The sequence below is a fragment of the Callorhinus ursinus genome, unplaced genomic scaffold (assembly GCF_003265705.2).
Source record: "Callorhinus ursinus isolate GAN/ISIS: 27379988/994484 unplaced genomic scaffold, GSC_fseal_2.0 scaffold1, whole genome shotgun sequence".
Lineage (NCBI taxonomy): Eukaryota > Metazoa > Chordata > Mammalia > Carnivora > Otariidae > Callorhinus > Callorhinus ursinus.
The window spans coordinates 70,217,574-70,244,471 of record NW_027397063.1 but is presented as its reverse complement, the minus strand read 5'-3'; the positions used below and the strand labels follow the sequence as shown (position 1 = coordinate 70,244,471).

Below are 26,898 nucleotides of genomic sequence, written 5' to 3'. Positions count from 1 at the left end.
AGGGAGGAGAGACAGGATCTGGTGTCCCAAGAAGAGAAGAATGGCAAGGCACAGAGTGTCTAGGCCTAGTTAAAATGGCTATAAGCCTGCAGTTTCAGATGGAAATTGGGGCAGAAAAGTCTATTCATATTGACTGAGCAAGGATAGCAGGAAGCTGGTGAGGACTGTAACTTAGGTGGGGGAGAATGCCAGGCCAGAGCCTACCTCAGCAAGGTACCTCCTAAGCCCAAGGAGGAGAAACTACCCTTAGCCTCTCCTGGCGGATATGCTTAGTGTACTCCTGGTCTCCAAGCTTGACTCAAGGAACAGAGGTAGGGACCTCAATGCCCACCATTGCACAAGGGCAAGAAGGCAGGGACTGGAACTTATGCTTTGAAAGTCACTGCTAGCCCACAGGACAGCTGTAGCATCATAGAAGAGCAAATGACTAACCTCTGGTGGAGAGAGAGAGAATGCAGACGCCATTCTCCTGACTTGATAGCAGCCTGGGTCTCTTTTTTATCACCTTCTATTGGGTGACCTGTCAGGTACGCACAAACTCACCTCTGCCAGAACAGAAGTGGCTGCAATCAAGTCAATGTGTTGTCCCTACTGAGTAATGTATTTGTACTTAATAAAGATATATCCAAAAATAGAGTCACAAAAATGTAGTTCCTAAACCCAAGATCGGTATATTTTCCAGGATGGTATAAATCTTGGGCTTTAATGTTTGACTTATAAGGAAAAAGAGAAGGAAATAAATTGGGGGTTGGGCACAAGAATGTTCTGTGTCATGGGCTAGTTATGAGTCAGCAGTACATCCTTCTCAAAGATTGCCCTGATCTAAAATATATCCATTATAAAATCCTCTCACATTTTCTAGCATTCGAGTGTAAGCATTCTTGTTATAAAGTATTATGCAGTTTTTTGATCACAACTACTTAGATATATGAGTATATTTTAGTGTCCTCATTTTGCACTTACAAAATTAAAGCTACAGGCAATGGAGTCCTTTGCCTACACTTATGTCAGTAGAAGAGTTTGAGGGATGCCTGGGTGGCTCAGTCGTTAAGCGTCTGCCTTTGGCTCAGGTCACGATTCCAGGGTTCTGGGATCGAGTCCCACGTCGTGCTCCTTGCTCAACAGGGAGCCTGCTTCTCCCTCTACCTCAGCACTCCCTGCTTGTGCTCTCTCTCCTTTCTCTCTCTCTCTCTGACAAATAAATAAATAAATAAATCTTTAAAAAAAATAAAATACAAGAGTTTGAATCCAGACTTTCTCCTGTGTCTTCCAAGTTCCAGAACCTGGGCTTGTGGTAAAGAAAAATTTCACACCAGATACTTGTTAAAAAGAGCAAGGCAGATTTTATTGGAGCTAACTGTAGTAGGGGAGAGACTTCAGTGTGTAAATTGAGCTCAACTCCACTGAACAAGAAGCAGGAGGCTTTTAAAATGCTGGGGTGTGCTGCCAGGGAAGTACTGAAGGACACTAGGGCCGGGTGGCCAATGTGCTTAGGTCTCCGTGGCATTTATCAAAGTTAGATTCCTACTCTCCCACAGAGACTGGGAGACCCTGGCTCTATGTTCTTGTTGATCATATTCAAAGGGATGGCACCCAGGTCCTTGGGACAGACATTTCTGGGTTGCAGAAGATACATCTCAAAGGGATAGAGAAAGGACTTAACAATCACAAGTTTTCTAAAGCAAATGTTCTAAGAAAAGTGAGGTCAGGGGCTTATTAAAGTCAGGTTTTGGATGGAATGAACAGTAAATTCTTTTGTCAGCATTGAGTTTCTCAGGTGGTCATTTAAAGGGGGTTGGAATTGTCATCCCAGGGATATGGCCTTGAGTTTATAGAAGCCATGCTAAGTTTGTTCAAGTCTCTTAATTGGGGGGGTGAGGGTTTGGGGGAGATGGTGGATAAAGTCATATGTGCTGAGAGTTTTGCAGTTTTCACTTGCCATCATTCCCTGTGGTCTCTTCATTAGATTTGGGGGTGAAAGGCAATAGGTCAAGATGAGTTTAAAATAATTGGATGGAATGGATTTAAAGTTTCTGGGGATGTCTTCCTTACGCATCAGTGCTAAAGAGAAACTCAAATCTTAGTTTAGATTCCTGAAAACAGCAAGCCTCATAGAAGATCCATGCTTGCTCTCAATTTCTTACTTTCCTGCTAGGGTCCAAGATGAAGGGTTACTTTCTTTTAGGCTAAAAAAGTATATCTACCTGCCTTTCTGCCTCATGTCTCAGGAGTACCATTTGTCCAGTAGCTGTTAGACAACTGTGACCTACACCCTAAAGGGAGCCAAACTTTCCAGTAAATCTGTTCACCATAGGGCTCTGGAAACCTTGCTGAAAGCCTCAGGGGGAAGCAAATATATTATTATTATTTTCCACTGTTTGATTCTCGTGCATTCATTAGATGATTATAGCTTTGGGATTTGATGGATGGAGCATTCTCTCTTTTCACTGTATTTCTGAGCTGGTCTGTAGCTACTCAATAATTACCATGTAGCAGAGTGGGGTATGTTCAAGAATGCTAATGAATTATCAGTTCTCCTCAAGCCTCATTAGATTTCTTGATAGCAAAACCTCCCATTGACAAGATCTCCTCCAAAATGAATTTCTAAAGACCCTTGTTGCTTGTCAGGCACGAGACTCTCTCTGCATGCATGAGGTAGTTTGGAAACCACCCTGGTTTGCTGCTATGCCATTGTCTCACACATTTGTTTTTGTTTTAGCTTTGCATGTGCTCATCTGTGATATATGTGTGCTGTGGAGGTGGGAGAGATGGACTGACCTCTCTGGAGAAAACAAAAGAAAAGCAATACTAAATCCCACCGTAGAATTGAATTTTCTAGTTGGGAATTATTTTAAACTCATCTTGAACTATTGCCTTTCACCCCCAAATCTATTTTTCTTCCATAAGTCAATGGCAAAATGATCAACTCAGTTCTTCTGGCCAAAAGCCTGGGCATTATCCTTGCTCACCTTTTCTCTCTTAGCCCTCACATTCAATCCACCAGCAAATCTAGTTGGCTCTACCTCCAAAAGATATCCCAAAACTCAGGGTACCTGGGTGGCTCAGTCGGTTAAGATCTGCCTTTGGCTCAGGTCATGATCACAGAGTCCTGGGATCGAGCACCACATTGGGCTCCCCGCTCAGCGGGGAGTCTGCTTCTCCCTCTCCCTCTGCCCCCACCCCCTGCTCATGCTCTCTCTCCCTCTCTCTCAAATAAATAAATTTAAAAAATATCTTTAAAAGATATCCCAAAAGATATCCTCTTCTCTGTATCTGTATTACCATATCTCTAGACTAAGCCATCACCTTCTCTCTCCTGATCTACTGAAACGACTTCATCCCTTGGTTTCCTGCTTCCATTCTTACCCCCTTAAGATCAATTATCCCCAAAGTAGCCAGAATGATCTTTATAAAAATAAATCAGATTGTATCACTCTCCTGCTTCAAACCTCCCAATAGCATTCTGTAGCAAGTAGAATAAAATTCAGACTCCTTTACCTCGTCTACACCATCCTATAGGAACCTACCCTTGTCTACCCCTCAGACCCCTCCTAACATTCCCCCCACTCTTTACCACCCTCTGGGCAGGCCTAGCTCACAGCTTTTGTACTGCCCGTCCTCTCTGCCTGGAGCATTCTTTCCTCTGAGTTTCACGTGGATGGCTCTGTCAGAACTTAGGTTTCAGCTCAAATGCCATGGGAGAATAATTTCTCAGAGAACAGCCTCCTACTTTCAGACACTTTCTATAAGATTGCTCTGTTTTATTTGCTTTGAAGAACTTGTCATTGCTTAGGGTTTTATTATATTTTTTATGCCTATTTATTTATCGCCTGCCTCCCATGACTTGAATGTAAGCAACATGAGGGCAGGGACCTTGTTTTTCTTGGTCACTGCTGTATCCACAGCACCTAGAAGAATGCCTGGCACATAGCAGGAGCTTACGAAAGACTCACTGATTGAATGAAGGAACAAATAAACGAATGGGTGAATGAATGTAGTACAATCCCTTTCTTTTTAAAATGAGGAAACCAAAGTCCCAAATTGAAAGTGACTTGTACAAAACCACAAAGAGGAGACTTATTCTTCTGATCCCGATTTTTATGATCTTTCCAACATATTAACCTGCATCTTGACGTGGTTCTCAGCCAGGGTGATTTTGCCTACCAGGAGACATTTGATGACATCTGGAGAGATTTTCAATTGTCTTAACTGTAGCGAAATTGCTACTGGCGTCTAGTGAGTGCAAGCCAGAGATGCTGCTACACAGCCTATAATTCACAGGACAGCATTCCACAACAAAGAATTAGGTGGCCAAAAAGACCAGTAGGGCTGAGGTGGAGCACCCCTAGCAGCACTTGGGAAGGCAGGATACACCTCCTCCCTTCTTCACTTTTCCTCTGAGCCACGGGAAACCTGCCTCTGTTGCTTTACCTAAATAGAGCAACAGCCCTCATCCAGGAAGGATGTTGTCTTTGACCACTAGATGAATCTTTTCCCTCTCTCAAGTAAATCCTTCAACATCTAATTAGCATAGGATATGCCACCTTCAGTTAATATTGGTTACGAAATTTGTTAAGGAATTTAGTTGCCCAAACTGTCCTTTCTGCTCATTTGTATTCTTCTACCTATCCTTCAGTCATAAATTCTACCACTTTCAGGAAGCCTTTCCTGAGTCCACAGTTCGTATCTCCCTACACCATATTCTCTTAGCACTCAGTGTATGTGAATTAAAATACTAACTTAAGCCCAAGAATTGCTCATTTTCCCACCATCCCTGGTTTATGCATTCCTTGAAGCAGGGACAGAGTCTCAACAGGGCACTGGGCACAGAGTAGGTGCTCAGTAAGTACCTTCTGGAAGGAAGACACATGTCTCTTGACAGGCTACATATCCATTTAAAGTGACAACAAAGAAAACCTTACAAAATGAACACAAGAGAAAAGGAAAACCTTCCCTCTTTAACTGCAGCTAAAGGAAGTTGGAAGGCAGGAGCATTAATTGATATATCTTTTCAGAATATTGTTTCTCTTTTGTGCATGAATGTAGGCAAGCAGTCAAACAGAGTCAGCTCCCCACCAAAGTGGGAACAGCCTGAATGAGTAATTATCTCTAAAGTAGTGGTGAGGGTCCCCGGTGCTGGGGGAACAGTGTGGTCTCTGCAAATCCCTAAGCCAATGACAGGGACAGGGTAGGTGGCACGCTGTGTTATCAGTACCCCAAGGGAGATAAGAAAAACAAAGTAGCCACCTTAATACTGCTTTCGCAGGAAGCTGACTGGCTTGCCTTAAGCCTACGGTGCTATTTAACTCAACACAGCTGCAAACAAACAAGATTAGAAATGAATGTTAGATTTCCTTTTAAAATAGAACATGAAACAAAAGCATTTTTTTTTTTTTTGGTCACCATGGGCAAAGCAAAGGAAGTGTCTGAGGAAAACAATTCCACATTAGCTTAAATTACCTGTTTAAAACACAAAACTCTGAACCCCAGAAAGGCCTTTAGAAATATGGCCATGTTCATGGGACACCTGACTGGCAGTCAGTTAAACATCTGCTTTCGGCTCAGGTCGTGATCCCAGGGTCTTGGGATTGAGTCCTGCATCAGGCTCATTGCTCAGCGGGAAGCCTGCCTCTCTCTCTCTCTCTCTCTCTCTCTCTGACAAATAAATAAATAAATAAAATCTTTAAACAAAAAATGAAATATGGCCAGTTCTTATTTCATAGATGAGGAAACTGAGATCTAGAGAGCAGAAAGGATTAGCCTGAAATCACACAGCACACCAGTGGAAACCAGAATCTTCAGCTGAGCTTCCAGTCCCCAGTTCCCATTGTGTATGTGTGATTTGGGGCAGGGGATGGAGTGGGGAAAATCAGTGGACCAGAGAGTCTAAATACCTGGACTCCAGATTTTATCAAATGACAACCTTGTGATTTAGGGCAAGCCACTTCTCCTTGCTTCACCTTGCCCATCCATTAAGTAATGGATTTGGCCTGAATGACCTATAAGGTGCCTCCCAGTTCCAAAGTTGTATACTATGACTTCAGCACATGCTAATAATAAATAAACAAACAAATGAAAATATACAGAGGATATACTTTATGCCAGACACTGTGCTAAATATTTTTTGCCACACAATATCTCATTTAGTCTTTATAACCCTGTAAAATAGGCATGTTTATTACTGCCATTTACATAGGAGAAAGCTGGGAGTCAGGTTCAGTACCTGACTCAGAGTCACACAATTGGTGTGTGGTGACAGTAGCATTTGAACATCTACCTATCTGACTACAGGGATGGAAATTACAAGTTCAGAGAATATTCAAATATTAGTTCTGTTCAGTCCTTCCAGGGACTGAGACCTCACACCCATCTGCACAGAAATCACCCCCACTTGGGACATTGACTGTGACAAAAACTATCTCTGTAAATTGTACCCATTGATCCAATGATGCTTCTTCAAGACCACCAAGAAGTCTAATACTTATTTTATAAAACAGCTCTTTAGATAAGAGAGAATTGTGTTTATGACCCTTATTTTGAGCATCTTCTCTTTTGTAAATTAAGATTTCTAATCACTTCACTGGTTTTTTGTTTGAACCTACTTTCAACCCCCTTACTACCCCAGCAGAGTGCCTCTGCCCACACTCAACATATCTCACACTTTCAACTTTAAGTATTATTACTGATTAAATCCCTAGTGTTTGCAAAAAGGGTGGTAGCAGACATGATGAGTTCAGAGCAAATTTGAACAGAGGATCTGTGGAGCCATGATGGAGTCACAGGACTTAGTCATCCTCCCATCTTAAACAACATTTTTTTTAAAGGGTAAATGAGCCAAAGAAAAGAAATAATAAAGATCAAAGTGAAAGCATATGAAATAGAAGACAGAATAATAATAGAGATAATCAATGATTTGAGAAAGTGCTAAAATTGGTAAACCTCTAGCCATACTGATCAGGAAAAAGAAGGAAGGATTGGATGAAAGATGGAAGGAAGGAAGGAGGGAAAGAAGGAAGGAAGGAAGGAAGGAAGGAAAGAAGGACGGAAGGAAGGAAGGAAGAAGGAAGGAAGGAAGGAAGGAAGGCCATTAGTATAGATTTTATTGATATTAAAGGGATAAAAAGTAAATATTATAAACAACCATATGCCAGTAAATTCTACACATTATTTGAAATGGACAAATTCCTTAAAAAACACAAACAACCAAAGTTCACTAAAAAAAAAAAAGGTAACCCAAATATGCTCATGTCTATTAAAGAAATTGAATAAATAATTAATAACCATACCAAAAAAATCACCATGCCCAGATGGTTTCATTGGTGGACTCTACCAAGCATTAAAAGAAAAACATGATGATAATTCTCCATAATATCTTCCAGAAAATAAAAGTGGAGAGAACACTTCCTAACTCATTCCATGAAGTCAGCATTGTCCTTGATACCCAAACTAGACAAAGATATTACATTAAAAAAAAAAACAAACTACAAACCAACATCCTTCCTGACACAGAAATTCTTAACAAAATTTTAGCAAATTCAATTTAGCAGTATAGAAAGAGGTTAACACATCATGATTAAGTGAGGTTTATCACAGAAATACAGGTTTCCTTTAACATTTGAAAATCAATCAGTGGAATTTACCATATTAAAAGACTGAAAAAGAAAACCCACATGATTATCTCAAATAGACACAGAAAAAGCATTCAATGGAATTCGATGTCTATTCATGACTAAAAACTCCTAGCAACCTAGAAATTGAAGAAACTTGTTCAAACTGATAAAGAGCCTTTATAAAAAGCTTTTGACTAATATCATATTTATTCATTTATCTATAATTTTTAAAAAAATATTTTATTCATTTATTTGACAGAGAGAGACACACATAGCAAGAAAGGGAACACAAGCAGGGAGAGTGGGAGAGGGAGAAGCAGGCTTCCTGCTGAGCAGGGAGCCCAATGCGGGGCTTGATCCCAGACCCTGGGATCATGACCTGAGCTGAAGGCAGATGCTTAACAACTGAGCCACCCAGGAGCCCCGACTAATATCATATTTAACAGTGAAGATTGAATCCTAAGATTGGAGAAAAAAAGACAAGAACACCTGTTCTCAATGCTTTTCTTCAGTATTGTACTGGAAGTCCCAGCCAGTGCAATAAAGCAAGAAAAATTTCCATACAAAATGGAAGAGAAAAAATAAAATTATCGTTATTGGAAGATGGTATACTGTATTTGTAGAAGATCTTAAGGAATCTCTAAAACAGCTATAAGAACTAGTAAGTGAGTTTATCAAGTTTGCAGAATACATGTTGAATGAATGAAAATTGTTTAGAAGCAATAAAAATTAATTGTATATAAACAATAAACAATCATAAAATAGAATTTAAAACAAAACAACTTATAATATCATCAAAATATGAAGTAATTAGGGGTGCCTGGGTGGCTTAATCGGTTAAGCGTTGCCTTTAGCTCAGGTCATGATCCCAGAGTCCCAGGATGGAGCCCTGCATCAGGCTTCCTGCTCAGCAGGGAGTCTGCTTCTCCCTCTGCCCCTCACTCCGCTCATCCTCTCTCTCTCAAATAAATAAATAAAATCTTTAAAAAAATATATGAGGGGCGCCTGGGTGGCTCAGATGGTTAAGCATCTGCCTTTGGCTCAGGTCATGATCCCAGGGTCCTGGGATCAAGCCCCACATCGGGCTCCTGGCTCAGCTAGGAGCCTGCTTCTCCCTCTCCCTCTGCCTCTCTCCCTGCTCATGCTTTCTCTCTCTCTCTCTCTCTCTCTCTCTCTGTATCTCTGTGTCTCAAATGAATGAATAAAATCTTTAAAAAATTTTTTAAAATATATGAATTAGTGATAAATTTGACAAAAGATGTGCAAAGCTTATACACTGAAAACTACAAAATATTAGTGAGACCTATGAAAGAATGCCTTCTTAAAGAAATGAGATATGCCACACACACAGACTGATAGGCTCAATATTTTTAAGAAGTTAATTCTTTCCAAGCTAATCTGTAGATTCAATGAAATTCCAGTTAAAAATCCAGCAGGCATTTTTTAATACAAATTTTCAAGATGATTTCAAAATTTACATGACAATTCAAAAGACCTACTATGGCCAAAACAACTTTGAAAAACAAGAAGAAAATTGCAGTCCTCATACTACCTGATTTCAAAACTTATAAATCTATAATAATCAAGACAGTACAGATTTGGCATAAAGTTAGAGAAACCTTTTAATTCAACTGAACAGAGTATAGAATTAGACCCACATGTACATATTTGGTCAATTTATTTTTGACAAAAATGTAAAGGGAATTAAATAAGGGAAAGGATACATTTTCAACACATTGTGCTGGTACAATTTTTTTTTTTAAGATTTTATTTATTTATTTGAGAGAGAGAATGAGAGACAGAGAGCATGAGAGGGAGGAGGGTGAGAAGGAGAAGCAGACTCCCCGCTGAGCAGGGAGCCCCATGTGGGACTCGACCCCGGGACTCCGGGATCATGACCTGAGCCGAAGGCAGTCGCTTAAACAACTGAGCCACCCAGGCGCCCCAAAGATTTTTATTTATTTATTTATTTGACAGAGATAGACACAGTGAAAGCAGGAACGCAAGCAGGGGGAGTAGGGAGTCCCCGAGCAGGGACCCCAATGCGGGGCTCGATCCCAGGACCCTGGGATCATGACCTGAGCCAAAGGCAGACGCTTAACGACTGAGCCACGCTTAACGGCTGTGCTGGTACAATTTGATAGCCATCTGTAAAACGAATCAACCTCAACTCTTATCACAATATTAAAAAAAAGTAACTCACATGAAACATAGACTTAATTGTGAGATGAAATCATAAAGCAGTTGGAAGGGAAAAGTCTTAGTAACCTTAAGTTGGTCAATGACTTCTTAAGTAAGACCCTGAAAGCCTAAGGGTATGAAAGAAAAACACAGGTATGTTGAATTTCATCAAAATTGTTCTTCAAAGGATATTGTTAAGAAAATAAAAGTGAAGTCACAGATTAGGAGATAATATTTGCATAATATAGAGCTGACAAAGGGCTTTTATCCAGGAAATATAAAGCATTGTTACAATTCAAGAATGAGAAGACAACCCAATTTTTTTTTAAAATGGGCAAGTAATTTCAACTGGCACTTCACAAAAGAAGATATATAGATGGCATATAAGCCTATGGAAAAAATGCCTAACTTCATTAGTGATTTATGTTTTTGAATTTTTAAAAAAGATTTTACTTATTTATTTGAGAGAGAGTATGTGAGAGAGAAATAGAGAGTGCATGTATGCATGAGCAGGGGACGGGGGGCTCAGAGGCAGAGGCAGAAGCAGGCTCCCCACTGAGCAGGGAGCCCAACACAAGGCTCAGTCCTGACCTAAGTCGAAGGCAGATACTTAACTGACTGAGCCACCCAAGTGCCCACTAGTGATTTATTAAATGCAAAATAACCACAATGAGATACAATTACAGGTTGACTAGAATGGCTAAAAATTTAGAAAATAATACAAAAGAAGATAATTCCAAATATTGATATAGATGTGGGGTAACTGGAACTCTCATGTACTGCTGGTGGGAATATAAAATGGTAACCACTATGCAAAACAGTTGCAATTTCTTAAAAAGTTAAATGTACACCTACCATAAACCCAGTCATTCCACTCTTAAGTATTCTCAAGAGAAATGAAAGTATATGTTCAAAATAAGAGTTGTACATGAATATTCATAACAGTGCTATTCATATTAGCCAAAAATTGGGCTCCACCTGAATGTCTATCGTCAAGGTAATGCAGTTTGTGGCAAATCCAAACAATGGGACAGTATTCAGCAATAAAAAGGAACAGACTATTGATACATGTCACAACATGGATAAGTTTCAAAATAATTATACTGAGTACAAGAAGCCAGACAAAAGAAGAGTGCATAGTGCATGATTCCATTTGTATAAAAAAATTTTTTAAGAGAGGGAGGGGGAGAGGGGCAGGGGGTGAGGGAGAGAGAAAATCTTAAGCAGGCACCACATGCAGCATGGAGCCTGACACAGGACTTGATCCCACAACCCTGAGATCATGACCGGAGCTGAAATTAAGAGTTAACCCCTTAACCAATTGAGCCACCCAGGCACCACCATTTGTAAAAAATTCTTAAAAAATGCAAACTAATCTACAGAAAACAAATTAGAGGCTTCCTGCAAATAAGAATAGAGAGAAGGATATGGCATGAGGAAAATTTTTGGAATGATGGAAATATTTGTAATCTTAATTTTGGTATGGTTATAGGATATATCCATATGTCAAACCTGTCCAATTGTACACATTAAATGTGTACAATTTATTATACATCTATTATACCTCAATAAAGTGGCAAACAATTCTTTAAAGAAGAGAGGCAAGGAAGGAAGACTTAATATTTTGTAACAGTGACCTTGACAGAATCCTCAATGAGAAAAGCATATAAGACGGAAAGACATTGAGAAATTGGTGGGAAGAAAATTCAAGACAAAGTCATGATATATTAGGCACAGAGCTTTGAATCCACAGCATTCTATCAACCATATTTTCAGTCTTAGGTTGGTTCAGATTGGTTTGATGGAAGAGATCATCTGAGAAGAAGCTGAAGCAGTGGTTTTAGAGTGCAGGCTGCAATATGATGCACGATACTTGAGCAGAGTATAAGAAAGAATATGAAATCATAGGCTTAAAAGTGTCATTATCACACACTCCACCTCCAAGCAGAGTTTATGCCAGAGATATCTGGAGAAGAAAGCTGTGCCCCAGCCATTTCTCTAAACTGTGATCATAATATTAGGGAATGTTTGGCCACCCATCAAGGAGGTTTGGATTCATTGACTCCCCTCTCCTTTCACCTCTTGTGGTAGCCATGGAACAGACCCTTCTAAATCTCCCCTAAGAGACAGCCTACTACAAAGAGTATGGTTCCTGACAGCATCCATCTGCAGTGTCTTTAGATCCGTCATAGCATTTGAACTGAGCCCCTTTTCTGGCAGTCTGTGGTCGATGAATGAGCGTCACCATCTCTGCCCAAGTGGGATTCCTCAGAGGAAAATCCTGGGATCAGAGCTGTCTGATGGGTTGGTCAAAATGTTCTCAGAGCTTCACCAAAATCTGAGGTTCTTCCTATGTAATCATCCTTCCTTCCTCCTCTCCTTTTACAGATGTCAGTCCTGCAGTCTAGTCAGAGGCTTTCCCTACCTGCTTTTTCTCCCTCTCCTCCTTGTGTTTCACAGAAATTACAGTCAGTGTATCTCTCGCACTTCTAACTCTGTCTTGACATCTGCTTTCTGGAGGACCTGAACTGACACACACAACCTGTCACTCCTTTCCATCAGCTAAGTCCCCAAGTTCCCCAACTTTACTGCCTTTGCCTTTGGTCAGGCTGCCTTGGTTCTCCTGACCAGGAACTTACCCTGGAATGGTCAGCCATTGGACTTGAATTCCAATGCTGGTGTTATTCTGGAAACAGAGTGGTTGCTGGCATGGTCTGAATATCTGAAGAAGTCTACCCTTCCCTGAGAACAAGATATGATTTGGAATGGGGCTATAAAGTCCGACTGCAAAGCCCTGCTCTGATAATTAATTGGCATCTAATGTTCCATGTTCCAAAGTTACCTTACTTCTTTTCCATCTAAAACAAGAACAGTGTAATCACAAGCTCTGCTTTTCTTTGCAAAGAAGCAGGGAGGCTGTTGAAAATCTTTTTTTTAAAGATTTTATTTATTCATTTGAGACACAGAGATACAGAGAGAAAGCATGAGCAGGGAGAGAGGCAGAGGCAGAAGGAGAAGCAGCTCCCCGCTGAGCCAGGAGCCCGATGTGGGGCTCGATCCCAGGACTCTGGGATCATGACCTGAGCCGAAGGCAGATGCTTAACCATCTGAGCCACCCAGACACCCCAAGGCTGGTGAAAATCTTGTTGGTAAACTGCTGTGAACTTCTTAGAAGCTCTGATAATCTTCTACCTATGGATGAAAGTGTTGACCTGCCACTATTCCCATATATGCCTTTCATTTTGGCTCGGAATAAGGCCTGGCTACCTTCATCTGGTGCTTATAATTCTTTAATCTTGTCTTTCAGTACCCTGCTCCTCCTACGTATGTTCCAGCCAAATGGAGCCACTCGCTAATCCCCAAGCACAGTCGGCGCTCTCTTGCTTCACTAACCTCACTCATTCTTTCTCCTCTGTCTGGAATCGCCCCGCCTCTCACTCCCAAAGCTGCCTGTCCAAATTCCAGCCATCACTTAAAGTCTATCTGAAACATGATATCCCCTAAGAATCCTGAGTTACCCTCTCCTGCTGCTACAATTCCACAGTAATTTTTTGTATATTTCTCATAACATTCATTGCTTTCCATCTTGTCTTGTGTTTATTAGGTACATGTCTTGGGCCCCCTACTAGGATATAAGCTCCTTGCCCATCTCTCTGATGCCCACACTTCCCCAGCACCTGACACCTAAGGGGGCTGCTCAGTCTCTTGATTCTAAATGGGTGCATTGTTTTCAAAAGTGGTGATGGCTTCCCTTGTACATTTCTGTAAAGTGCCTCTTTGAGACCCAAGGTCACCACCTAGCAGGGCTGCTAGAGAGGGCTAGGCAGCTTTGCCAGGAAATCAAGTGTTTTCCAAGTGTTTGCAAGCATATGAGTCCTGCATCATTAGCACATTTCTCTGGTCAAACTGGCTAAGAGCGTAAAAAAGCAGAAGGTCTCCAAGCTTCACATGAGGATATGAATGACCATCATTGTTAAAACAGATCACCTTACCCCCCAGGGTCTGAGGAACAGGTTTCAGGAGTTGTTGCAGGTTGTGGGGGTGGGGGGTGGGAGGACATCAATAATAGTAATTTCCATCCCACGCCTGAGACCCACTTCATTCTGTGTTTTCTCATTCTATTCTCCAGTCACCATCAGGCCTGACCTCTGGGTATCTATTACTTACTCTATAAAGTCACAGTCAAAACATAGGTGGAGTTCCAATGCATTTTTCTAAGAGCCTTGCAGTGCTCCTAGTCTTGCCAAGGGGTTCACTCTCTCTATTTTTATCCAAAACCAGCTTCCATGAACATGTTTCCAGCTCAGTAAACATTCAACAGGCAACATATGTTGAGGCCTATTGTGTGTCGGTAACAGGGTTGGGCATACAGAGATAAAGAGGACCCAGATCTTGCAGGCCAGAAACACTCAGTGAGCCAGAACAACCACTGATCTTATGAAATGTATTTTTTTTCTGGTTCAGATTTTTATGACCTCCTTGGATGTTCCTACTCTGTCAATTGTCATTTTAAGGTTCAGTTCTAGAATAGTTTTTAACAGAGCAAAAATAACCTCCTTGATTCAGACGATCAACTCAGCCAACCATATCCTTCTAGTGCAGTGAGGCTCCAAACCATTACCCAAAGAAGTAATTTTATAAAAGCTCTGGGGCAGACCATCAGCATACTATATAGTACAATAGTCCTGATGTATGAGTAAAGACACGCACACAAAGAGGAAAGTTGTTCTCTTACGTCTGTCTTCCGTGCAGTGTAGATGTTTTTTGAGTTTTTGAGGTAATAAAGACAGCTAAGAGCAAAAAGCTCTGGAAGGCATTTCACAGAGACCTCAGGTGGATCATACTCTTGGATGGCAATTTTCTCAGGTGTGGATAGTTAGCTCTAGCTTAAAAGGCAATAGTATTTCCCCCAGCAGAGCAAGAACAAACCTGGTGTTTGTCTTAATTTGCAAAAGGTTTCTAACAGTAGCTTTTTTTTTTTTTAAAGATTTTATTTATTTATTTGACAGAGAGAGACAGCGAGAGAGAGAACACAAGCAGGGGGAGTGGGAGAGGGAGAAGCAGGCTTCCCGCTGAGCAGGGAGCCCGATGTGGGGCTCGATCCCAGGACCCTGGGATCATGACCTGAGCCGAAGGCAGACGCTTAATGACTGAGCCACCCAGGTGCCCAGTAGCATTTTTTTTAAGTGTTTTTTTTTGTTTTTTTTTTTTTAACAGGGACACACGGGGAGAGGGAACACAAGCAGGGGGGGTGGGAGACGGAGAAGCAGGCTTCCCGCCGAGCAGGGAGCCTGATGCGGGGCTTGATTCCAGGACCCTGGGATCATGACCTGAGCTGAAGGCAGATGCTTAACGACTGAGCCACCCAGGCGCCCCTCTAACAGTAGCATTTTTACTCGACAGACCAAAGATCCAACAGCTGCTACCAGCCCAGGTCCTGAGGCTGGAATGCAGCCTGACTATTAATTTCCTGAAAGCCCAGCAAAACAAAGTTGGATGCCAGATTCTCAAGAAGAGTCTCCTCTTGGAATAACATCTTCCTCCAGCCTTTTAACCTCTTCCCAAGGTCTCAGCCAAGATAAAAGAAACATAAAAGTGTCACCTTGGATCCTATCTCACCACTGCTGAACCACCTGAGAAACCTATTATGCTTGCCAGCAGAGATCGGGCTTCATCTTGTCAACAGCTTGGCTGCCCTGGGATTTTCCGTTCTTCATATCTGTCATTATAAAGACACGCAGACATCTGTCAGTGCGCTGCGCCTAACTGTTAAAGAGTTGCTCCTGAGACATGCTTCAAAACTTGGAAGCCTGGCTGTGTGGAATGAGCTCTGGGCCAGCATGGTGGACTTTTACCTCCCTGTGTCCTTGAGAAAGCTATTCTTTTTGAAACTGCATATACTCCCCCGAAGTCCAGGGAAATAGCACCCATCTTGCCTGCAGGATGTCTGTAATGCTCAAATGAGGTAATGTATATGAATACGAGAGCAGAAGAACCCAACGATTAGACAGTACCACTGACAGACAAGATGGGCGCCCTATGTCAAGGGAGAGTAACTGAAACTTTTAATCAGGCCAAATGACCAAGAGGAACAAAAAAGGTCAGCAAAGCCTGAGATGATGAGCTTGCACAAAATTCAGCAAAATTTGGAAAAAGACCCCTGCAACACATTCTGTTATGCTCTCCAGCGGTTGTTACGTCCTGAAACTGCTACCAGAAATAGTGAGCTGCATCCTGCTCGCCACTCTGCTCCTGAAACTTGCAGTTTAAGTCTCCATAAAGGACATAGAACTTGTGTTTTTTGCTTATTTAACTCTGAGCTTAATCCTTCCCCTTCAGAGCGTACTTCTGGTTTGCTGTGGGAAGCTTTGTCTCTATTATTTGCAAACTGCGTGGCAATAAAGCTTTTCCTTGCCTCTGACCAAATCTTTGCATTCCAGGAATTTTCATTGACAATACATTTGATAAAAGGAAAAAAAATCACTGTGTAAGTGTAAAGAAATGATACAGTTGATGGCAATCTGTTTTTTCCTAAAGATTTTATTTTATTTGAGAGAGCAGAAGTCAGAGAGAGAGAGAGAGAGAGAGAGAACACAAGCTGTGGGAGGTGGAGGGGCAGAGGGAGAGGGAGAAGCAGACTCCCATTGAGCAGAGAGCTCAACAAGGGGCTACATCCCAGGACCCAGGGATTACAACCTGAGCTGAAGGCAGACACCCCACTGACTGAGCCACCCAGGCGCCCCATGGTTAATCTGTTTAACTTGTATTTGTTTATATAGACCACATGGACATAAATAGTTAGAGATATGGTCTTTGTTAAATAACGAAAGAAAAAAATTACGTTAGGGTTAAGAATTAGCATACCTGTAGCCTGGACCATATTTGAGTTTTAGCACACCGTCCGATACATGGTAAAATAAATTTTCATTGAATAAAACCTGTGTGCATGAGTGATGGGATGCAATCCGGGTATCAGCTCAAACTCCATCTGTGCTTTAGCCTGTAGCAGGCATCTGTCTCAGGCACCTCCATGCTCCTGGGGGCTGTTGCTAACCCTGGGTATTACTGTTAAGGAGGCTTGTGCCAGGACATGTAGCTCAGTGGAGGAAACCAACAGGTCCAGACATGTTTAAGAAGTTTAGTTGTGTATCATTCTGCTTAAAAGTGTTGAGAAAATATAATTAAAAACAAAATCTCTTTCCTGCCCAGAAAACCTCTCCACAAAGGAGGTAGAGAAAGAAGACACTTTAACCATTGAATAACCATTAAGCCACGTGATGAGCATCACAGGTACTCTGTTAAGTGATTGCAAAGACAGAAAAGACTCTCTCAGCCCCTTATATAGCCAAGTAGGTACATTAGACACATGTTCTCAAGATAAACAATGACTGGTCCTTAAGTAAGAGGGCTTGACAGCACGTTTTGTCACACATAGTTCATCTTAACTTTACCTTGGGAATCGGGGAGACCACCTGGGTTAAGCCAGTTAGCTTTATCTGGAAGAGAAACAAATTTTTCATATCTTTATGACAAGAGGTAGCTTTGCAAATTGGAGCAAGGTACTCATTCAAATTAGCCTCTTACCCTCCTATGGGAACTGGGAAGTAGAGAACTATCTCCCTTGATGTTTGCATTTCAAAAAGATAGTTCCCAGGCTCAAGAGAAAGACACTCCTGGGTCATAAAACTGACAATAGATCTATCTAGTCTTCAGTGGGGTGCATGTCAAAGAGATGAAAAAGTACTTACAACTACAAGTTTTCTAAGGTAAATGCTCTAAGCAAAAGGAAGGGAGGGAAATCTTTTATTTTCAACAGGGAAAACTAAGCCTCTTATTTTTAATTTGTATTTGCCCTTACAACAGCCCATAGCTTTTTAAGCAGAAAAATTACGTTTGAGAGAACAGATGGAAGTTATGAATGGTGAATTTTCTGGTGATAGAAAATCTGGGTAACTGTCTTTCATGGTTGGCTTTGGAGCCCAAAAGAAGCCCCGAATTCCTACTTTTCCTGTGGCAGGTCTCAGACCTTCTCTGATCATAGGATCTTCTAGTAACTAAAGGGGGGATGTCAACTCTTACGTATTAGTCCTCTGCTAGGGGCATGCCTGCTGTTCCTCTAGATATTTCTGCTCTGAATGCTGCCCTCTACATGATCTCGGCTATCATCTGTCTGGTGGGCCAGCCTCCTTGCTCAGCACCTCTGCAACTCTGACCTCTCTGTGTCATGAAGTGTTCCTGCTGGTCTGCACCCCTGGTCAGTCACCTGTTGTGGTTCTGCATCTATCAAGTCCTGATGCTGCTCAGGCTACCCAAAATATTGCCACAGATCATCCCTTAGTGACAAATAATGCTTGAGGAAGCTGCTCCCTTTATCACCACCACCTGCTTATCTTCTTACCTTCCCTGCTTACCTTCCACATCCCAAACTCTCTTCTACAAATAGGGGTACACTTTCTCCTTCCTGTGTCCCACTTGGACCCCCAGCAATAGAATTCTTTATGTTTTCACATGTAGTCTTCTCTCATCTAGTGCATAGGTGCCCTGAAGAAACTAGTTGGGACAGTTTACCATAGTGCCTCTAGGGCAATCAGACTCTCTGCTTCCCAGTCTGATTTTAGCACTGAAATTCCCCCAAATCAGTCCAGAGCAAATTAGGACAGTTGGTTACCCTATGACAGCATCTTGAACTTTAATGAATATGCAAATTCCCTGGGGATTTTGTATACATGAAGACCCTTAAACAGTAGGCCTGGGGTATGGCCATATTTTGAGTAGCAAGGGTTTAAAGTGGTTTTTTTTTGTTTTCTGTTTTCTGTTTTTTGTTTTTTTGAGATATCTAATTCCTTCCCCTTCAGGCTTGATATTGAAGGTGAGCACTCGTATTAGCCTCTATTTAGCAGTGATTTTTCTGTGCTCCATGATCCCATTGTTCTCATTGCAATCTGGTTTTTGCCAGAGGCTCCTCTGATCTACCTGATAGGCTAGTTGCAATCCTGGTAGTAAACATTATTGATCTCCTCCTCAACAACCATCCCTCATATTTTCCTTCCTATAGGAACTGAGAAATGAGTACAAATGGATCTAACAGGATTTAGCAATCATGTTTTCCAGCTCTTATGCCCGAAAACTACTTAAAAGCAGAGACTATTGATTACTCATTCCTGGTCCTTTAAACACAAAGCTTGATTCCTTGCTAAGAGTAGCTTTCCATAAATGCTTGTTGGTTCCCTCTCTAGGCCCATATCTCATTCTCCAGGACCTAATCAATATTCAGAATCTTCTAGCAAATAGAAAAATGGTAGTAGCAGAGGCATCTTGAGTTGTAAGGACATAGAATTTAGAACTGGATTTAAGAATGGCTGTGTATATCTCCTGGCTTCACATTTACCATAAAATGCTCTTGTTTTTCTTTAACAGTGATGGGGCTCAGGGAAGATCACCCCAAAATAGGCCAAAGTGGCATATACATTATTTTGAATTAAAGTTAAGAGATAGCAGGTATAAGAAGACACTCTGCTTCTCCTCCCTATTTCCCTGAAAGTGGAAATAAATGTCCCATGTGAAAGCTATTCTCCCTATACCAGGATGTAGAGAGACATCCTTACTGCCAGAGATTGAAAAATTAGGGCCAAGAAGGCTATGTAAGCAAACTCTGATTAGTTACTTCACTAATTAGTACCCAAGCCTAGGTTTCTTTGTCAGCTCTTCATAAATTTATTGTTTCTTTGTCTAAAAGGTACATAAACAGCCTACTTTGGTCAATTCTTAGGTCCCATATATATGACACCTCTATACATATGAAATTAAATTTATGGCTTTTTTTTTCTCTTGTTAATCTGTCTTGTGTCAATTTAACTATTGGACCAGCCAAAAGAACCACGAGGGATAAGTGGAAAATTTCCCCTTCCCGGCAATAGCCAATGCCTTTTAGGTAAATGGCATTACACTAGAACTCACTTACTGAGGTTAAGGAAAGAAAATGGTTTGCAGGGAAAACACATGTGGACTCTCAAAAAATAGTGTTAGCCTAGGATGGGACATCAACTTAAAAACATCTATGAAGTAGATAATTTCTGTCCAACAAATGGCAAACAAACTAATAGTGTTCTAATAAACACAATTTATTTAATATTTTGTTTTTTCTTTACAGTGGCTTTGTTTGCAGAGAGACAAACAAAGGGAGAAGGCTTTAAGGAAAAGGTTGAGCAGAAAGATGGTAAAAGAGGTGCTTAGATAAACCTCTCATATATAGCCAATCTAAAATATAAAAATCATATATTTTGTCAATGTATAGATGAGCTGTGGGGAAAGTTAAGAAGCCAGGCAGAAAAGAAAGTATGGCTCCCTGGGGATAGTTTGCCCTTGCAGGAGCTCTGATCTGGAGTGGCCTAGTGTCTGGCTTCTAACTGGAGACAAAGTCTGAGCTTGGGTAGAGTGGGGATGCATTACAGACTACCACACAGAACTAGATTCCCCTAAGAAGAAAGTCCCACAACTCACAGAGGAAGAAAATGGACAAATATTTGATTTTATTTTGACTCTGGATGGAGGAGAAAAAGGAAAGGAAAGGAAAGGAGGAAGGAAGGAAGGGAGAAGGGAGATTGAAAGAAAGGAAGAAAGAGGGAAGGAGGGAGGAAGGAAGGAAAAAAAAATGAAAGTTTCCTCTGAGAATTCCTAAACCTGTATAGTGTTTATGAATTTGAATCCAAAATTTACCCTACTTCTATGTCATCAAAATACCCAAGCTAAAAATTAAGTTCAAAGTGGTCCTGGGGTGCAATGTCTTTTGATGACTGGAAGGAGCAAATACCAGTCTTCTCAGGAGAAAGACACTGTAAAACTCAGACCTCAAAGGATTTCTGCACAGAACATTCAAGGAATAGGAACTCATATACAAAAACCTCTATTCACCAGAGTTAACCTGTGTATGAGAGTCAGCAAAAACCCTGAACTACTGAGTCTCACCCATGAGTATGGCTGATATTGGAATTGCTAGAAATGGAATAGAAAATAAATATAATTAAAATACCTGAAGTAATAAAAGGGACCATGGAAATAAGACAAACGAAGATTTTAAAATTTGACCAGGCAGAGTTCAAGAAGAACCCAACTATAGAATTTTTATATATTAAAAATATAAGTTGGCATTAGAAGATTGTTGGATGGCTTAAATAGTATATTAGGCACAGCAGAAGAGTTATTGAGCTCTAAGATAAATGTGAAGAAATTATATAGAAAATTCAATAGAGAGACAAAAAATGGACATAATAAAAGTTTAGATACAGAGATAATAGAGTATAAATCTCTAATGTACTCATCAGAATTTCCGAAGGAATGAGAGAAAATACTTGAGGAGGTAATGAATTTCTAGATTTTCTAGAATTTTCTAGAATTCATAGAATTCATCTCAGATTCAGAATGGCTGGTGAACCCCAAGCAGAATAAATGAAAAGAAATTCACACTGAGACACATTGTGGAAACATTACAGCAGTCTGAACACTGAAAGAAAGCCTAGAAGTAGTCAAGAAAAAAGATTACCTACACAAATGATAATTTACTTCTCAACTGCAATACTCAAAACTAGAAGACATTCTTAAAGTGCTAAAAGAAAATAATTGTCAAAGTAGCACTGTATATGCTGTGAGGTCATCTGTCAAAATAATAGAGAAATAGAGACATTTTCAGACCAACCAAAACTGAGTTTACTTCTGAAAACTCTCACTAAAAAAGGTGTCAGGGTGAGGTTCTTCAGAAAAAGGAAAGGATTCCAGAAGAATGATCCAAAAAACGAAAGGCTACCAAAGAAAGAACAGTGTAGACTTGGGGGTAAAACAAAACTGATAGTGATTGTAAAAGAAATTAACAATATAGTTCAACTTGTGGTGGTGTAAAATTCAAGATAAAATTCATATCCTGAATTAGAAAGATTATTTTACTATTCACAATCTCCCCTTCACAGAGGAAACAGACGACCAAAATATCTCTCAGGCCCTCTTACAAAGTATCAGTGGAAGGCCAATGTTCAGGGGCTAATAGAAGCCAAGGTTGAACTGTGTAACCAGAAAGAAGGCTTTTGCTAAAATATTTTATACAGTTATATAAGAAGGGGTTCAGGACAGGACCCCTCAGAATGTGCCACTTTGGCATATGGATTATTTTGAGCTAAAGGTACTTGAGACCCTGTGGGATCATATATCCCTCCTTTAACCACACAGAAAAATTGGGACACATGGGTGGCTCTGTAGGTTAAGTGTCTGTCTTCAGCTCAGGTCATGATCTCAGAGTCCCGGGGAAGAACCCCGGATCTGGCTCCTTGCTCGTCAGGGAGCCTGCTTCTCCCTCTGCCCCTCTCCCTGCTCATGCTCTCTGTCTCTCTCTCTCTCTCTCTTAAATAAATAAAAATAAATAAATAAATAAATAAATAAATAAATAAATAAATAAAATCTTTAAAAAAATTTCATATTCTGGGATAATAATGGCATGTGGGATGAGGAAACTGATTACCTCAAGTCATTTGAATTTCCTTCTGTTGTTCAGGAGGGAGATAAATACTTTGGACTTTAGATTTACTTTGGACTTTGAGTTAAATGGGCATGTTCACATTATAAGGGTAGCCAGAAAAGTGGGATGTAAAACTTCTAAACTGGTGGAGGAAAAGAAGATGAATGAGATAGGAGTAGGGGGCAGAGTCAATCCAATGGATGGAAAAAAAATGGAATTAAAAAGAAACATTTAAAAAGCAGAAAAATGGAAAGTATGAAATAAGATGAAAGAATTCAAATATGCCATTTAGCTCAGTCAATATGGATGAGCTGAACTCCAGTTGGAAGACAGGGATTTTTATTTTTTATTTTTTATTTATTTATTTTTTTAAAAGATTTTATTTATTTAATTGACAGAGAGAGAGGGAACACAAGCAGGGTGAGTGGGAGAGGGAGAAGCAGGCTTCCCGCCGAGCAGGGAGCCCGATGCGGGGCTCGATCCCAGGACCCTGGGATCATGACCCGAGCCGAAGGCAGTCGCTTAACCAACTGAGCCACCCAGGCGCCCCGGAAGACAGGGATTTTTAGATGGAATTTAAAACAAACTCAGCTATGTGGTACATACAAAAGAAACAATGAAACCATAAAGGCATAGGGATTTTTAAATAAACAGATGGAAAAAGAAATTCTAGGGAAAAGTCAAACATGGTAGACTGCTAGTAAAAATATTACTAGCTGTAAAGAGGTTTATTAAATATTAATAAAATCTTCAATTCTCTATGAAGATAATTCTAAACTTGTAATCACCTGAAAACATATATACAGTATCCAGCAATGGGAGAGTATGCATCATTTTTAAGCCCACACAGAATCTTTGCAGAAATATAGCTTCATGTTAGACCAGAGAAGTCCCAATAAAAGTTAAGGAGTTTGAGACTACATTCTCTGATCACAGCACCAGTAAGTTAGAAATCAATTTAAAAAAAAAAAAAAAGAAAATAGATCACTGGAAGCAGGAATACTTTCAATGATAATTTTATCTCAAATCTTTCACTTAGGGTTTGCTGATTGACAATTTTGATAAACCCATACCTTGTCATTTTCTGGAAACCACTATTTTACTTTCTCTTTAATGTACAAAATATTGGGTTGAAGTATGACCAGTTTGTAAATTGGTTCTCTGGTCACACAGCACACACAAGAGCATGCAAATGTACATGCTCACTCTTTGGTTGGCTGACTTAATTTAATTTTAAAAACAAGCTGAATTTCAAAAATTCAGTTTTCCATGTTAGCCCAGCCATTCAATACTCTATCAGTAATTTAAATTTTTTTTTTTTAAAAAAAACCTCTGGTATAATTAAGTTTTAAAGATCAGTGGTGTAAATATTGATTATAGTTGCACTATAAATTTTAAAAAAATTCAGTCGTCAATCTTTATGACAGAATTCTTTCTCATCTGGGCTTGAGATACCCCAAGAGGTTTCAAATGGTTCCAAATGCATAAATTTCATTTCATTTTATTTTTTTTTAAGATTTTATTAATTTATTTGATAGAGAGAGATAGTGAGAGCAGGAACACAAGAGGGGGGGTGGGAGAGGGAGAAGCTGGCTTCCCGCTGAGCAGGGGGAGCCTGATGCGGGGCCCGATCCCAGGACCCTGGGATCATGACTTGAGCCAAAGGCAGACACTTAAAGACTGAGCCACCCAGGTGCCCCAAATTTCATTTAATTTTAAAGATTGTTAATACAAATAACAATATATAGAATTAGTTTGGTGAAGATAATAGCCATGAAGCTGATTATGATAAAAATGTATTCAATTATAAACTCCATAAAAGCAAGAACCAAGTCATTTTTCCTCACCATTTTATCTTTAGTGCTTAACATCATATCCAGCACATAGTAGATATTCACAATTTTTTTAATAGAAAAAAAGATATTGTAAATGTAGGGTGGTAAGTGGTTGAAGGCCAGAAATAAAAGGACCACATCTAATATGAAGGGAAAAGTAATTGTAGTCATTAATTATTTTATTTATTTCAGCCAATCTCTACTGAGTGGCTTCTCCATACCAGGATCCGCTCTAGGTGTTGTTATGTGATGTGTTGATGAATGATAGGCATGGTTCCTTAGCCAGAGTAGAACTTACAGTCTGGGGAGATACAATTTGTTGGAAATATATAGGGTGGTCACAAGAATCAAGTTCTGAGCTTTTGAACAGTGTGGTTAAAGAGTGGGAGAACTCAATTCATCACCTGCTATGGGCATCTTACAATGGAATTTTTATTTTACCCAGAATTTGACCATTTATGATAATTCTTTAATATTCACAGTTGACACAATACTTTAATATTCATTATCTCATTTGAAGCAGAAAGACAGAGTATTATGACTAATTTACAGATGAGGAAAATAAAGTGGAGATGCAGGTAAATCTCAAAATTGGAACCCAGATTTCCTGGATCCAAATTATTGGAGATAAAGGCAATGCCACATTTTAAATATTGGGTTTTAGTTTTGGTGTTTGTTTGCTTTTAGCAAATATTTGAATAAAAAACATAGTCTCCTTTTTGCACTTTTCCCAAAATATCAAGCTATCTGGCTTTGGCAAATTTCCCTTTCTGGATGATTGTCAGAACTTTTCACTTTCTGTCTGAGGATTAGTTATTAGCTATAGAGACACAGTCAGAAAGTCCTCGGTTATATGAGCAGGAGTCCCCAGAAGCAAGGTTGGTTGGATCTGGCATTAGTCTACTGTGAATTTCTTGAGATGAGACAACTTGATCATGCATCTCTGTGTTCCCAGTGTACCCTATTTGTATGGCTGGCCAAATGAAGATGGGTCAGCGGTAAAGCATGTCACTCCTCCATGCCATTCTGGTGGCCACTGCCAGACCCAGGCCCTCGTGACACTGCAGCTCAAATTATCTTCCCAAATAGCTCTGTTGCACCTTTGCTCAGAAGCCTTAGGTGGCTCTCTCTTGCCTACTAAATATTGATCCCTCAGTCTGTCATCCAAAGTTCTCCATAGTCTTTTTGAGGTTTATTGTGTTCCACTCATTCAACACCTCCTCTCCTTGCACCATTGACATCCTGGTCTCTAGCCACATGGGTGTACTCACTGTTGCCAAAGAACGTATGATTTTGTACAAGTCTGTGTCTTGGCTCAAGCTGTTTTTTCTGTCTAGAGCTGCATACACACACATATATATGAAAGTCCAACACATCCTTAACAAACTCTCCTTCTCCTTGGATCCTTGACTCGTAAGGAATCGGCTTTCCCCATGCTCCCACCATGAGCCCTGAGTTTCTTTGCCTCCATGACCCTTATCTCATTCTACCTTGCATCAGTTACTGAGCTACATGGCAGGAGTTTAGGAGTTAGGCTTGTGTGCAGCACCAATGTTTCATGCATGCTGACTCTGGCTCAGTTTCTGTCACATAGTTGATGTTTTAGAAATGTTTCCTGAATTCCCCAAATTAGTCCATTATACCACATAAGACAACCAGAAACACCAAACTCACCTCTATAGAATTAACTTGACCCTGACAGTTTCCTCCTCTCAAAAATGAATCCAATGACACAGAGGAGGGGCAACATGGTCACACTCACAAAGAAAGCGACAAATATAACATGTTATCTGACATCTATTTTTAAAAATGAAGAATACTTAGAAACTCAAGATGGGCACTGGAAATTAAAACTGTCTGTTCAGTATTGCCAGAATGTTACTAATGCAAATTGTCTAGTGATCTCAGAAATTGACACAGCCAGGGAGAAGAAGTTTTCTCACTTCTACGCTTGTTTTCCACATATTACAAAGTTAATTTGTATATAGCTCTTCTAAACTTTTATCTTGCTGACTTTTAGTCTCCCAAATTCAAAAAAATATTGAATTGCTCCTGACATCTAGCTAGCTTGATCTGGAGTGCATGCATAATTTAAGCTGATTGAATATTTTGCCACATTAGAGTGGAAAATATCTGAATCCCCCAAACAGTAAAAGAAAATGACAGGCTCAAATGCCACTTGGCATCACCTTCCGTGATTTCCGCCAGGTAATTAGGGCAGTCTAGGCGGCTGAAATGGAAATTTGCCTTTAGCTACGGGATTCACTCATGAGCACTCAAGGCCTAGAAACAGATGAGTCTGTCTTTAGCTGAGGCAAAGTCTTCTTTCCTTCCTTGGAAGCAAGATAAAATAAAAACATTCCTTAGATTATGGGCTTTATTTTTCTTTTTAAAAGATGTCTTTTTGAATTGACTTTCTTTTTAACCAAACAAAATGGGGTTTGGAAGATGCTTTCATTGGTAGAATTTACTTGACTTTGAAATATACAAAAAAAAAAAAAAAAAGACATTCCTAAAGCCCTCCAAGTTTGTCAGAAAAAACAACTAATGAAGCACCGAATCACTCAGGGTTATGGCTACTCTTGGTTTCCGCTCCTCACCTGGGCCTCTGCCTCCTCTAACCCTGTGTCACTCTCCTATCTACATGGCACAAAAGTGCTTGTCCTTCTTTCGATCCCCTCCTGAGAGTACGAAGATGCAGAGCCCCCCACAGTCCCAGTCCCAGCTGTGACTGTAGAGTTGACAGCGCCAAGGAGAAAATCCCCCAGGA

The 26,898-nt window shown here is 40.3% G+C and overlaps 1 protein-coding gene across 3 annotated transcripts in view; it reads left to right on the top strand.

Annotated features, from left to right (window-relative positions):
* The window catches only part of RTP4 (receptor transporter protein 4), a 163,764-nt gene that overhangs the window by 82,979 nt on the left and 53,887 nt on the right, over positions 1-26,898 (top strand). For 2 of the 3 annotated variants that reach the window (XR_012379173.1, XR_012379176.1), the window contains one exon: positions 15,195-16,182. The exons of the other annotated variant lie outside the window; for it this stretch is intronic. The gene's annotated coding sequence lies outside the window, so the exon portion shown is untranslated. Of the gene's footprint in view, positions 1-15,194; positions 16,183-26,898 lie in introns of those variants that run through there. 3 annotated transcript variants of the gene reach the window in all.